This window comes from Ctenocephalides felis, unplaced genomic scaffold (assembly GCF_003426905.1).
Source record: "Ctenocephalides felis isolate EL2017-DRISC unplaced genomic scaffold, ASM342690v1 CF-g0.4_SCAFFOLD_03572, whole genome shotgun sequence".
NCBI classification, from domain to species: Eukaryota; Metazoa; Arthropoda; class Insecta; order Siphonaptera; family Pulicidae; genus Ctenocephalides; species Ctenocephalides felis.
The window spans coordinates 28,567,391-28,574,629 of NW_020539726.1; positions in this window are offsets into that span (position 1 = coordinate 28,567,391).

Consider the following 7,239-nt stretch of genomic DNA (forward strand, 5'->3'; position numbering starts at 1 on the left):
ATAGAGATCCATATATTAAGAAAAATATGTCTATTTGCAAATGGGTAGAATATTTTTTTCAACAATTAATTGTTAAGAAGAAACGGCTTGACCGATCTTTACCAAAAACTAATCAAGGGGACGTCCAATAATCACGTGATCGATTTTTTTAAAGATTTTTGGACCCTTCCTCGTTTTTGGTGATATGTGATGATATTTAAAATTAACACTTCCTCTACCCAATATCAAGTATATTTTTAGCTGAGATTTTTTTGAAATTCAAATAAAATAAATACACATGATATCTTACAAACTCCTCGTTCTTCCATGTGATAATTCGCCATTTTGTGCCAAATTCATTCCAAACATAAAGGTAACAAATCAGAATTGACGATAAACTTTACCCTCGGGAATTTAAAAATTGTGCATTTAGTACAATTTTAACTATCTAATTGTTTCTAAAGTTGTTCTAGCTATTTTTACAACACAAAATTTTCATATATCGTTCATTAAAAAAACAGTTTGCCTCTGTTGGTTATATTTATATTTATGAACTACATTTGGTCATATTATTTACGTCGATATTTTTACCTGCAGAATACAACCATAAAAAATATATGTAAAGCTCATAAATTTATTGCAATGAATTTAAAATTACACTAAGTAACATACTGAAATAAATAATCTTAATTGGGGTCATTAACAATGAAATTGGATGTGCTGTAATAACCTGTTAAACATTAAAATATCTCGTTTAGGGACCGTGAGAGCATTTTTTTAAATTTGTTACTTTACAAGACGAAAGAACAGCCTCTACCCTTTTGACTTTTTGGTCTGACCAGGTTTTCATTTGGATACTTCGGCTCCGTTTCATTTTGTTACTTGTTACATTCCCGTGTTATTACGGGCGCGTACCTACAGAAGGCCGTAAAAGATAATTGATCTGTTCCACCAATAATGTTTATGACGACCAGTCCTGGTGTAGATGGACTGATGTACCAAGACACCATCGTATGACATAAGACAAGAGCTAGAGATCTGTCAATTTTTATATAAATGTATTCTCATTTTCAACAGCGACCAGAACTGCGATTCTTTAACTCAGTATTTAGATGGTAACCCAACGGTCAATCCATCTATATTTCATGTATTTTTTTAATTGTTACAATTATTTTAAAATAGCTCATATATTATTTAATTCAACGTAGCATTGTCCATAAAGACAAGAGTTATTTTCACTTGGAAACTTATGAGGGATCTATATTACCAAGTGAAAATGAACATCGCTACTGCTTGATATCAGGTTGTCTACAAAATTAATGCTACTTAGTTTTTCAAAATTAAAGCTAATTTTTTTTATCTTCGGGGCGTTTTGATGTTTTTGTTCAAAAGCTTGGAAAGTTCTGCAAAATTTCTTGAAATAGCCCTTTTCCTAGACTCTATATTTTTATAGAAATTTTTATTTGTATAATTCAGTGATTTTGTTGATTTCACTTGAAAAATATAAAGAATTTGAAAATTTCATAATCAATACGATATATTTCATTGTTGAAAAATTCACAGATATTAATCTATAGCGATATTTTAAATACAATTAATACTAGATTCTGCAAAGGATAAATATAAACTGTAAAAAAAAATTATTTATGCAATAATATAGTTCATCAGATTGAATGTGAGTATTTTGATTTTTGTATCTATCTTATGATTATAAATGTATGCATAAAGGTTTTTTTTATATTCATTCTAATTTAGAGCGAAATTTTTATCAATGAGAATGAATAAGTACCCCTAATAAATATTCTCCATTATCCAAATTAAATAAATTATGAAAACAAATACGAAAACTATTTTACAATGTAAATTTCAATTAAAAATAATTCAAATATTTTATGCTGATATTTAAATTACAAGTCTTTTTTATACTGATTCTGGTAAATGATATGATATTTGGAAAGGGTAGAAGTCGAAGATTCTGATTTGATAATGGCACTTTTTGCTAGAATGAAACTTCTTTGAGAAATAATATTTAAATATTAAAGATAGAAAACCGAATTCTTTATATTTTTAGTTGTTTAGTATATTTATCTGCTCGTGCTACACTTATTTAAATAATAGAGTTGTTCTAATATATAGCCAAGTTTTTTATCAATGGAATGGAGTATGTACCCCTACCCAAATATGTTTTAAATATTGAAATTTGAACATTTTAAATAGTTCAACAAATTATCTCAAATTTAACAAATATTTACTTTATTTCATGACCTAAATAAGTTACACTTTTAAAATGAATTATATTTTAACATATAAGTATCGAAATATATGATTTGCATGAAAGATTTCTGTAAAATAAATTAATGAGAAAACTAAAATGGATTCAAATATCTAAATATTTTTTCGTCAAAAAGACCAATTCATATTACTGATGATATAAAATTTTCTACTTGCTTTCTGTCTATAAATGTATGCATGGTTTTACATTCATGTACATATATATAGCACCCATCGATCAACGGTATTCGCGAACTAATTTCATGTAAATGTAATACTTTGTATTTTATTGCACGGAAAGTTTGTAATGACAAAGTCAACAGGTTTTATTGAAAAAAATATTTATGGGGTCTCAAATATGTACTCATTTGATACTATATTTTTCAGCAATTTTCGCTTATTTCTTTATAACTATTTTTTAAAATTAAAGGATACTTGTACTTGAACAAATCCACGTTAAATTGATTTCTAAGATGCAATATAATTTATGTTTGTTATTTGTATGTGGCTATGCATTTCTACTGCAACGGTGCAGCGCGGGGGCGATTCGAAAACGGTACAAACTACAAAAGCATAATACTACACCTTAACCTTCCTTGATTACATACCTGTAGTTCTCAATCTTCTAGACATTTGGAGATTGAGAATTTATTTGTAGATCCGACAAAATATTGAAAATCGCAGTAATTTTGCCGATTTTGTGAAATCAAAATTGTTGTCAAAATTGTTATCAAAATTATTGTCAAATGTGAAATGTACTTCTTTATACTGTTTTTATATAACACATAACCTGCATTTTTTTCTCTAGTTTTTTGTTTCTAAAAAATAGAGCATTTGTATAAATTCAGTTTTGCAGTAGAAATAGATTATAAAAATCAGATTGTTTCGAATTTTTTTCATAATATTCGATTTTGTGAAATTAAAATAGTTATCAAAATCAAAGTTGACATGTATTTCTTTATACTGTTTTTATATAATACATGAATCGTCTATTTTTTGTTTCTAAAAATAGAGAACCTGCATAAATTCAGTTTTGTAGTAGTAATAGGTCATAAAATCAAATTGTTTCATATTTTTATGTATTAATCAAAAAATTTTTAAATAGAGTAGAGCGGGACTTAAAGGTCCGCTGGTAAAAAGTTCCACCACCGATATCTCAAAAACAAGTGAACTTAAGAATTTTATAACAACAATATTTGAAAGTAGAGGGAAAACGATGTATAACTAGTAATCATCTAGATTTTTACGATATCGCTATCGGGAGATAAACAGAATGTTGAAATCCATAATTTTCTTTCATCGTTTTTTTTTTTTTGGTTATGAGCACTTTTGTTTAGTTTATGAGACCATAATTTAATTTTTAAGTATACATTACTTAATTATCTTATGAGATGTATTGATAATTTCAGTTAGATTCAACAATTTATTTATATAACTTCTATAAAAGCTTACATCTAGGTCGAGTAAAAAGGACCTACTGAGTAATATTATTTAGTTTACGTGACCTCAATATAATTTTTAAGTGAGCGTTATTTAATTGTTTTATAAGATGTATGTATATTTATAAGATGAAAGATGCTAGTTTTAAGTTATTTCAACAGTTTATCTTCATATATCATCTAGAAAAGTTCACATCTGGTGGGGTAAAAGAGGACAACTGAATTTTCACTCTGACAAAGGTGTATAAATTAAAAATAATTAATAAAAAGTATTTTAAGTTAAAAAAGCAATTTTACAAGAGACAAATGTAATAAATCATTATTCTAACTCTGTTGATGAATATTTCTGACGAAATACCAGATCAAGGTTATATACAGTGGTAGTTCTGTAAAAAAATGTACTCATAAAATTTATATTTTGCATTGATTGAGCAATGTAGCTATTATTTCCTAAAATTCCTTTGAAATTAAAGATAAGGCCCATCTATGGGGTAAAAACGACCAGCTGACAAGTTCTTGAAAAAAAAAAACAGTAAAAAAATACAATTCTCAATGATGAATTAAATTAAATATATGTCCCTTTAGTATACATTGTACCTTTATGGCCGACTATTGTAAATTCCACAAATTTGTAAACGTTAAACTGACAGTTGTAAATAAAAATAGAGAATAAAAAAAATAAGAATATACATAATTGTTTTGGTTTTTACAATATAATTGCTCAATTTCAAATTTAAAGCCTCTGTGGTCGCCCTACAATATAGTATTTTCGAAAAAAATATCTTCTCGATGATTTAGTTTAATTTTCTATAACAAACAAAAAATTTTCTATAGCAATTTCGGTTTTTATTTATTTATTTATCGTATTTGTATTAGTAGCTAATAATAATAAAATCCATTTTTAATTTTTACTAGTTCTAAAATACGTATTTCCTTTCGGAACCTGTGTGATTCTCCCAGGCTAGCCCTTCTAACCTACAGGTAGACGGACTCTGCGGGTTAGGTCAGCGTTCGACCCTAGCCATTGTTATTTGCGCTCGGGGCTGAACTCGGCTCTTTAGCTCTACACTTGTGTGTATGTGTGTGTATATGCATATCTTATACCTTACCTTGCCTTGCCTTACCTGAAAAAAATAAATATTGGTATTCTACTCAACAGATTATTATTGTACCTCGGAGCCATCCATCGCAGGATAGCCGAGTGTTTAGACGATTTTTTAAGGTGCGTAAGCCGACCGACCATTGCACCTGAAGTTATATTAGATCTATCACAGGTTCTAAAATGAAATAGGATAATTGAAAATTGTTGTAAATCATGCACAGTGAATAAAAGTAATAGAGGAATTGCTTTGGTTAATTGATTCTCAGTCTCAACAAATTCACATGTTTTGCATCGTCCTTTTCGAGCTCTTGTTAATTATATTCGTCAATCACAGTATAACTTGCGCTGCTAAGGTACGAATGAAAAACATGCTTTTAATGTACAAAATTGAAAAATGTTAATCATGCAACTTGCCTTAGCGTACAATATCACTTACAACTATTCAATTATACAGTCTTTTAAAGTCCGGGCACGACGACCCGGCGCTAAAACGATCCGGGTCGTCATGTCGTATTACCCAATATCTAAGAAACCAGGACAGTTTATTTGGATTGTTTTTGCGTTATGCAGTTTCAATATAAATATTGTAACAATGACTAAGTACTCATTTTTTCCAGAACTTTCGCTCTATATGATGTTGTGCTCGAACTATTTTTTTGCGCAATAGTAACCCTTTGGTTGATCCAACTATATTCGATAGATTTTTTTCATTATTAGAATTTATCTTTAATATTTTTAATTTTATGTAGCAATGCTCAAGAAGAACTCTTTTCAATAAAAATATTTAGAAACAAACTCACTTTTTGTTTTTAGATATTTGTATGTATAGACTAGGATACTTGTATATTTAGTAGTATATAAAATAAATACAAAAAATAAAAATAATTACAGTCAAATCCTTAATATATTCTAAACAATTTAACAATTTAAATAGAAAATGGTCACTGTGTTCATCTGTGACAAGAAACTCGTCACTACACAAAATTTTGCCATGACGAATATATTCACAGAATAAAAACACAGTTGACTGGTTAAATTGGCGATTTTTCATGAATGCAATAGTTAATAAATAAGTTGACAAATAATTCACATTATTTGTCAAACTAATAAACGAGACGAAAAATACATTTCAATTGCGATTTTTCATTTGTGAAATATGCGATCACAATTTTGCAAAAATAATAATTTTTTTATCATTTTGAAGTTTTTTCAAATTATCCATAATATTGTATATGGCAATATTAAACAAAATTTATTTTTATATTATTATATACCTCCAAAAGTATCAATTATGTTGACATTTGAGAATCTTTTCAAGTTTCTTCATCGTTTTATGATCACAGGTACGAAGGATTTTTGGGTTTACAGCCCCGGGTGAAAGAGAGATGTTCAAATTCTCGGAAAAATATGTGAGAATTCTTTAGCATATTTTTAGAAAAAGGCATAAATAACTGATTTGCTATAAAAAAAATGTTTTTTGTACTCAACCTAAATTTATCGGATTTTGGGACTGTCACTTCATTAAGAAGACGTTTAACATGATATGAAATTGGGACACAAAATTTGCAAATTAAAAATATTTTAATAGTAGTAGTGGTATATATATATACTAATTTACAATTGTTAGTACAATTTTACTATCTTGGTAATAAGTTTGTCAGTATGTTGCACAACGAGGCCACCTCTGCAAAAGCAACTCCTTCCTTCGGGCCATGAATGAATGAGCTTGGCTGGTACTATGAACTAGGGATAATGTTATGATAAATATATTAGAAATTCGATATAGGAAAAGAGTTGGCATGGAAATCCTCATATTAATGCTACATGTCTTTAAATTACTCCTTATCATTTGCCTGAAGAACATATCACTTAGAGGACATGGACACCAATACTTCCTTCCTACTCATTTGTTTGATAACGCCTGTTTTTTTTACAATGGCTACAAATGGAGCTTATTTCCAAAGCAATAACTAACTAAGAAAACTTGAATATATTCTTCAGGAATATACTTTCTGTATTATAGAACATTTTTGCAAGTCACGTTTCCAAAAATTGTTTTGCACCAAGTCGAACATAAATTTTGTTTTGCTGGTCTTCTGGTTTGTAGTGCAATTTGTCGTTCATATTGATTGATATATTGGGTTTGCACCTTACGGAAATATTCTATATAATACTAATGTAGTGAAACATTTACCATCAATTTTATCATCCAATGGAGATAGAGCAACTACTGAGTGCCATCTATAAACTATGCCATCAGAACTAGGAACTCATCAAAACAGCTCATTGGACTAATTAAGTTCTGATTGCTGTTCATGCAATATGATGCAAATGTATAAAAAAGAAAAGAAAAATAAGTCAGGAATGGCTTATCCATCTTAATACAATTTCATTTATTCTCTGGTGATCAATATCGATCTTTCTCTAGATTTGCTCACCTCTATGAAA